We start from the raw sequence: 8,651 nt of genomic DNA, 5'->3' as shown, positions 1-8,651 counted from the left end.
GTGATGGCTGTCACATTGTTTTGAACTTCTCTTCCATGAAGACTTTTAATCTAATGATTTCTTTATGCACAAAGCAATTTTTTATTGAAAGGTCCTAGCAGAATCAGGGACTGTAGTTCAAGTGGAGCATCCTTGTCTGTTCTGGTTTTGTTTAATATAAATGGAACAGCCTGAATATAAAGGAGCAAAGGACGGAGAAGTCCTCTTCCTTGCTCTCCATGTTCCTATATAGTACAAGAAAAGAGAAGGACCTTGACTCTAGAGAGTATGTGTGGTGATTAAGTAGGGAGGAACTTTCAGAGGCTTCCACAGTTTTGGAGATTTGCCAGTCTGTGCCCATCTCAAACTGATGTTGCTCTGCCCTATAATCTGCAATCACAGCACTTACATTCCTGGGGGAAAGGAAGGAGGGCAGTCAATTGCCCTAAGTCACAAATTGAATTGTATTATGTTATGACTTAAAAGAGTCAGTAAGGATCTACAGCTCAAACTTTACCTGTACTGGTGTACCCCAACATCACAGCACAGCTGATGAATAGGTACTGGTATCTGAGAGGTACCATAAGCATGTACTAGAAACAAAAAAACCATACAGAGTGAAATCCCAGGCAATATAGATCTAATCTGAATATTTGAGCTCCTTAGGAGCTCCAATAGGAGTGCTGCAGCCTGACCAAAACAGCATCCTTGAGAGTAACCTGCCCTCTTTTCAAGTCCAAAACAGCCTTGCCAGTGATTTCAGTGGGGCCAATATATCATCTTGAAAGGTCAAGATTTGCAAGATAAATTTTGATATAACACAAAGAGCTTGCCTGATCATTTAAGAAAATAAATGTTTTAGAATCTGAAGTATAAATCATACATTGTATTGCAGCTAGCTGCAAAAATAGGCATCAGAAGGCAAGTAATTTAGCAAAAGGAGAAAAGTAGAGGTTTATAAAATTTGCAGCACAAAATCAGGTAATTAAATTCAACTAGTTTTTCTTCTACTTCTACTGCATTTGTCTTGCAGAAGGTAAACTGTCACTTCTATTGATGAAAAGACAGTAATTTCACACTTGACAGTGTGTTCAAGTTAGACACATTTTCTTAATTAAAGGAGTGTCACACAAGAATAAATGGTACAATATTCAGGGTTAATTTATACACAAACATCAGTGGCTTTTTGCCTTACCTTTTTCTCCATCATTAGCTGTTTATTTTTTGTTTTGGTCTTGTTTTTCACTTCAGTCATTACTGTTAACTTAAATGTAGGATATGCTCAATGATTTTGGTTATTGATTTTCTTGCTGTTGAAACATGGCCTCTAGATCTCATTACAAGGATTAAAGTACTTTATTTCTCTACTAAGAAAGCACTACAAACATAGAGGAAAAGGTAACTCCTCAACAGCTTTTAGTCCACAGTTTCTCATATGATATTTTAAATAGAAAAGCAGTGTTTAAATATCTAAAGCACTGTGTAGTTTACTAAGGTTTCCTAAAGCATTTTAATTTACTAACAGTCATGATCATACTTCTATGATAGGTGCATGTGTCACCCTAAGAAAACAATATGACCAGAAGCAAAAGTCATCAAAAGGTCTCTGATGGAACACTGTATACTAAAAATTAAGAATCAGAATAATATCACTTCTTTCTGTTCACAGATTTATAGTTCACATCTGATCTTTCCTAATTGAAGCAATCAATTGTGTAATTTGTAACAGGTTTTAAACTGTGCCGTTTTTTTCCTGGATGGTGCTTATTTTCAAAATTTATGAAATGACCGTAAACATAATGAATTTTTTGAAAGAGCCTGAAAATAAACAGGAACATTTCAAAGGGAAGATTTCAGTTTAACCCCAATGAAAACAAAGAAACACTCATACATCCCCAGCATGTAATTATTCTCACAGAGGTAACATTACTAGGCAGTGACCACTTTTACTACACTGCCTGTTGTAGATAAAGATCATTTAAATTGTGTCTGTCTGGATGCTTATGCTGCTTACTTGAACATTTGAACCTGTTGCTTGAAGGGGAGGGAACAGGAGAAGGTGAAAAGACTACATAGCATTGCTAATCCCTTGAGCCATCTGGTGACTTGAGGCCATGCTTTAGGTTTATGTGTATATTGAAAACCTATTCCTTTCATTCATCCTTTCCCTGTGCCAATTTGTCATTGGCTTTTTTACTGTCAAAGGATTCCTTGAAGTTAATCACAGTGAAAATCAATGTCTTTTTATGCCACAGTAAATATTCACGCTGGAAAGATTATTTTTTACTCATTTCTTCCCCTCCCCTCTACTACTTGCAGTGATTTGTAAAAGTTGCCGATACATTTTCACAAAGCTGAGCTGAACACCATGGTAACTTTGTCTTTAGTAAAAGGAAAACAACTGATTTCTTTAGCATTTCTGTGTAATCTGAATTACTTCTAAGAGATGACATACTCTGAAATGCCCATGTTATGCAGGGCTTGAAAGAACTGCACCTAGACACCACCTTCTAACTGAGCTGCAGCAGTATTTGCATGTTTAATTATCCAGGAACCAATCTGCATCTACACTTGTACACCACAAGCCTCTCAAACCTGCCAAATTTGCATCTATACCAATACAGCAGATTGCACATTCAGCCTGTCCAAAAGACTGATTATTTTCTAGAGCGTGCATGAATTTTTCATCTATGTACACACGCGGTTCTATATAAAGCCAAATCAATTGTGACTTTGCCATGAAGCAGCAGAGACTTCACAGCTGTTTGATATCAATAAGTTTCCTACAGACTGGACAGAATAACACCTCAATGCTGCAGTTAACTTTCAATGCCTTTTGCGCTATTGTTCAATTTGTGCATCAGATTGTTTTTTATATCATGTTCCCTGAAGTAGTTGCAAAGTAAATCTGTCATAAATGTACTAGTTCTATGCACTTTGAAGTGAAATCATGTTCTACTGCATGCTCTTCCCATATATTAATTAGTTCTTCTTCATCCTTTTCTTTATCTGATAATCTTTTAACAAAAAACCAAAACCATAATTTTCACTCTTAGATCTTTTTGTGAATATCAAAATGAAAAGAGAAAATTATAAAGCACCGCAAAGATAGAAAAAAGCAGATCTAAACATCTGAGAAATGGTCTGAAAGACCTCTGGAATTTGGGAGTCTAAGCAATTTTTGAAAGGTAATCCAAGAGGTCAATATCTGTTTGGGAAGGATACTTGAGTTTTTAAGTATTTGTTGGGGAGTAACCCCAGTAGGAAACTAACCCCCAAACAATCACTTGCTCCTCCATGGTGGGATAGGGGAGAGGAATGGGATAGGCAAAGGGGAAGAAAATCCTGGGTTCAGATAAAGACAGTTCAACAGAGAAAACAAAAGCTATACATAAAATCAAAGCAAAATAAGGAATTAATTCATTACTTCCCAGCTGGAGGCAGGTGTTCAGCCAAGTTCATTACCCATAAAGGTTACTTGGGAAAACAGGTTCCATAACTCCAGACACACCCTTTCCTTCTTTCTCCCAGCTTTAATTGCTAAGCATGATGTCATAAGGCATGGAATACCCCTTGGGTTTGTTGGGCTGCACAGCTCTGACTCTTCATCACCTGGGTGCAATACAGAGCAATACTGAAAAAGCTCTTAAGTTCTTGTTCAGTCTCTTTCAGATCTAAGACAATCAGTGCATCAAATTTCTTCTTACAAGATAAAAATGTTCACCATTCTGGGATGAAAGGGTAAACAAAGGATATGATTAAAAACTAAACATAACAACATAAAATATACAAACCATTGCTGACTGAGAACACCCCACTGCCTTGCCAACAACAACACATTGTAACACATTAGTTGGAAATAGCAGCTTGAAATCAACCCAGCTTGTGCTTAATGCAAAACTCTGCAAACTAGAAATTGTTATTAAGCAGTTGGTACAGCAATACCTCCAAGAGGTACTAATGAAGGTGGCGCTTTGCTATGACAGAGGCTGTAGAAACATGCAGTTAGACACAAATGAGATCAACAAAGCCTTTGGGATCTGAGCTACTAATTACACTCAATAATTCTGAATTATAAGTTAGGATTTAATATTATGTCTGACCTGCATCAAAGCAAGGCCCACTCAAACAGTAGCTTCTTGGAAATTCAGCTTTAGAATGTATTAAGATTTTTTCCAGTTTCTACTGTAATGAGTACAAAACTAAATTCCCACTGAACTAGGGTTAAACACGAAGTCCAAGCTGAAGTACAGGATGGTCACTGGAACAAATAATGAATTTATTTTATTTCTGGTAACTTATCTGCAATAGGTATTGCTTTTATATCATACAACATAGAATCCTGTGACTATTGTCAAATATAAAACTGAAATAAATCCTTGAAAAAGGTAACACACAATAAGAAATTTATTTCTACCATCAGTATTTCTAGAATCCAAGACCAAAATAACGCTGAACAATTTAAAGACTAAGATTATTGGATAGCAAAAAGTATGAGAAATAAAAAATGCTCACTTTATAAGGCACAAATGAGCCACTAATTGACAGGAGCTAATAAAACCCTTCTCTTGTTGTCTGGTTATTCGGCTGCGGATTGCGGTTCTGTGCTCCGGAGCATCTGGTAGTGGCCATTACCAGAGATCAAATAGAGGACCAGATGGTCTCTTGGTTTCACTTATTACAATGGTTTGACCACTGAAATGTAAAAGATCTTCACAGAACCAGAAGGAGAGCATTTACCTCTGAATGCCTGATCTCTTAAGAAAAAAAAAAAAAAAAAAGAAAATAAAAAAGAAAAAGAAAAGGAAAAGGAAAAAAAAGAGAAAAAAGAAAGAAAAGAAAGAAAAGGAAAGAAAAGAAAAAAGGACTCATCATACCTCTGCAAATCCAAGAGAATAGCAACCCAATTTACCTCGGAGACACTTTAGATCAGAAGAAGTCAAATTATTTGTGAACTTTTCTCAGTGGAGGATCTGGCCTCAGCATGCTTTTGTGGCTTCAAGTTTATATTATTACAAAATACTATCCTGAGAATGATTTGGAAAGTAAAAGCAGGAACTAGTGGTATAACCTGACAGGACAATATCATAACAACCCCTCAGCCCTGTGCTGTATTCCTGCCTCCCAAGTCTAGTTGTCTGTGATTTAAAAGCAGTATGCATGATCCTCTGGTTTTGCTTCATACCAGAGGGCTGAAGGACTAGAATAGGTTAGATAGCTGAAAAAATCATACCCAAGAGGGGAAAAATTTGGGATCTTAGAGAAAGGTGGTATGAGGAGCCTCAGAAGTGCTGATTATGTAGGAGTTTCTTTTTCGTTGCCTTCCAGAGTCTTTCTGATGTTCTAGGTATGTGGGGTCATAATTTAAATTATCCTTTCTAAAAAAGTGTAATCACAATAAAATATATGGACTTGACAGAAGCAAGGGAATTGAAATAAAGAAGCCTCATTTTTGGCCTTGCTTTGTGATAATGAGCCTCCAGAACACATCCTCCTCTTTTCCAATGTCTCTACAATGGGAGCTCTCAAAAAGCCTGGTCTTGAAAGCATCACCCACCCTAGCAATGGGGACTAATAACTACTCTGGCTTCTGCATGTAGGAGTTGGAACATATTTATTTAGGTTTTCATCCCTTTTTAACATCTAAATAAGAATTATTTCTGTCTCAGTTACTGTTTTCTTAATTCAAATATTAAGAGTTTGAAATGTTTCAACATGGAGACTAGCTGGGGTACATTTCAAGTCATTATGTAGCCAGAGAATGTGTATCTGGAAAGATAATTATAGGAGAAAAACAAATACAGGCTATTCTTCCTTGGATAGAGGAGCAGGATATGTGTTCTTATCATCACAGTAATTTATAAAGGACAGCTGCTCTCCCAATGATATAAACCCTCAATATGCCAAATCTGGAGAACTGTCCTGCCTCTTAATATTCTCCAGAGAGAACACATTGCCACCCTTGTCTTCTCTTATTCCCCTCTTTCTACTTTCCTTACTAATCCTAAACCCTCAGAGACCATTTTGTTGGGGAAAAAAAAAGCCCAAAAGCAGCTGCATTAACTCACGATGTAACTGACACTGGAAGCTCCAGAGACAGTGACTTGTCTATCTTGAGTCTTTTAGGAAGAGCTACTCACTAAAAATGGTATTGAAAAACACTGATTCACAGTATAAAACAGCAAATTACAAAATCACACCCTGTACACATATAAGCAATGGAAATACACTATTGCATATGGCATTAATGCTGATGCTCAGCAAAACCAATACTTCATGGAAAATACAAACTCTTCAACACCTGGTTGGTTTTTTTGTTTGTTTGTTTGGTTTTTTTTTTTGGTTTTTTTTTTTTTGCTTTTAAAAAATTTCTGTGCAAGGGAAACTTCTGAACAGCAAGGCTATTATTTAGAAGGCGAGGTAATGAGGACAGAGCTGTGAGCCTTATCAAGCTTCTTGGAAAAAGGGAGTGATCCCGTGGCATGCCTGGGTACAATTGTACCATGATGCAGCTCATTTCCTTCAGGCAAGAAGGGATGTAAATATTCATACAAGGACACAAATCCCACTTTTCTGTGATATGAATTTAGATGCCTTGTTATCCACATAACCCAAAAAAAAGGGCCCGAATAGAAAACACATCAAGGTAGATTTGTTAAGTTTTCTATAGTTTCCCCTTCCCTTTTTTGTTTGTTTTCCAGATGGATTAGATTTCCAGTGTGTGATTTTCAGATACAAGCAGAACTGACTTGTAGAGGAGAGTGATGGAGAACAGCAAAATACAAAATAACAGGTCTTAAAAATAGCCAGTACCCTGGATGATAATGTTATTAAATTACTTTGTACCAAATTCTTTCTCACCACTTCATGTTTATTTTTCAGAAAGGATGAAAATAAGAGGAACTGGGTTTAAGAAAAGGACACATAGGAAAAACCTTTTAGAAAAGTCCCTACTAAATTATATATTTATTACTATGGCTTCTCCAATGTACTAAGAGTAGTATAATAACTTGCATATCGGTGGGAAGGCAGAAGGCTATTTTGGAAACCTCTGGCCAGATATGTTTTTTCAAATGTATGAAAAATAAGTTTCAAGAACTGTAAGCTGGGCATGACAAGAAATTCGGATATATTGTCATATTGTTTAGATGGAAAATTGAATCAGAAAAAAGAAAGAAAAGGGAAAATGGATAAGATATGCTTTTTTCAGATAGCATTAAAAAGGAGACACGATTCTGCTTTGCTTCATCACAGTTTTTCTTTTGGGGCTAAGTGCCAATTTGCTAGCAAGTAGCATGTGGTCTGAGTGACAATCTTTTTAGCTTATTTCAGTGATCCTGGCTTTTTCATTATATAAATAATGGAGAAACTGCACGAATTCCTGCACTCCACATCCCATTCCAGCTCCCAAGGCTCCTTCCTCAGTAACTTGGAGAGCCTAACGGAAAACAGATGAGGATATTCAGTTACTCAGAGATAGCATTTTAAGAAAGAAAATGAGCTGTGAAGGAACTCCTTTGCCTCCCCAAATTCAGGAAGTTTACTTTCACACCCACGTAATAACAAAAGGGAAAATCTATACCAAAGTTACAATTTTGCTATACAGCAAAAGCCACAGTGTTAAAATATCATCTGAGAAATAGTATAACCAACATGGGAGTTCAAAGATCAAAAAGTACTTACATTCTTAACAAGATTTGTTTATTTTGACTGAGAAAATAAATTCCTTTTATGTATTATAACATGTGCCACATTCTTGTAAGTATTGTTTTCTGGTGAATTCATAATTATTTCATTAGAGATGATCAAAACACAAAGGTTATTAACCTATATTCTTTCCATACTCCTACCAGCCTGTGCTGTGTGAAGCTTTAACTGGATGCAGCTCTTATGTTTGTGCAGGAACAAAAAGGTACCTAAATTGTTCCCTGAAGCAACCACAGAAAGAATTTTCACTGCCAAATGTATGTGTTAGTGTGCCATGGATTAAATAACCAAATAAATAAATGAGAAATACCTGCCCCTAACCAATCCCTCTCTGACACTTGGAGACATTTCATGTTATTTCATTCTTCCCTCATTTCTCCCTGTTTTTTGTCCATTGTGGTAGGGCTTTGGGGGAGAGAGAATATTTGAATTCTTAGTGAGGTTTTTCTGGTATCCATTTCCTTAGAAATGTGACCAAATTTGTTATTAGAAGGGAACTCTGCTATTTGAGTTCTCACAGGAAGATTCATAAATCAGGAGGGAAAATTCTATTACCTCCCTTAATTCAGGGGGTGCAAAAACCAGAGATATATAAAATAAGTGCAATTTCCAATTAACTTTCTAACCCAGGATGTTTGAAAGCAGCAGCATTTGCTGTGCACCTTTTCAGAAATAGGAGGTTTATAAGAAATTAAATAAGAAAAAACTGTTACTATCTACCTCATTTTATAACAATTTCCAAATGAAATTTATACATTAGAAGAAATGCAATTATATTGTTGCTTTCCCTGCCTGAAATAGTGTTTCACCATTCATCCATCTGCAGGGATTCTTCCAGATTTGGGCAAAGCAAGCAGCTGAGCTCATAAAGCTACTGTTACTCTGACATCACTTAGTAACTGAAGGTCCCTTTTCAAAACGGATGTGTGACATGCTTGCACAACAGCATAAACTGGAATAATTGC

At 36.4% G+C, this 8,651-nt stretch overlaps 2 long non-coding RNA genes across 2 annotated transcripts; one reads left to right on the top strand and one right to left on the bottom strand.

Annotated features, from left to right (window-relative positions):
- Positions 1-57: 57 nt before the first annotated feature.
- Positions 58-3,528, bottom strand: LOC137472596 (uncharacterized). Its single transcript, XR_010998292.1, has 2 exons — positions 3,407-3,528; positions 58-224 (listed from the first exon to the last, which is right to left on the bottom strand). It is a non-coding gene; the product is annotated as an uncharacterized lncRNA (long non-coding RNA).
- Positions 3,529-3,804: 276 nt separating this feature from the next.
- LOC137472597 (uncharacterized) lies at positions 3,805-6,829 on the top strand. The gene is made up of 2 exons (XR_010998293.1): positions 3,805-3,933; positions 6,681-6,829. It is a non-coding gene; the product is annotated as an uncharacterized lncRNA (long non-coding RNA).
- Positions 6,830-8,651: the final 1,822 nt, after the last annotated feature.

The sequence above is a fragment of the Anomalospiza imberbis genome, chromosome 4 (assembly GCF_031753505.1).
Source record: "Anomalospiza imberbis isolate Cuckoo-Finch-1a 21T00152 chromosome 4, ASM3175350v1, whole genome shotgun sequence".
Taxonomy (NCBI): domain Eukaryota; kingdom Metazoa; phylum Chordata; class Aves; order Passeriformes; family Viduidae; genus Anomalospiza; species Anomalospiza imberbis.
Note: the sequence above shows the minus strand (reverse complement) of the source record. Positions and strands in the feature narration are given on the sequence as shown.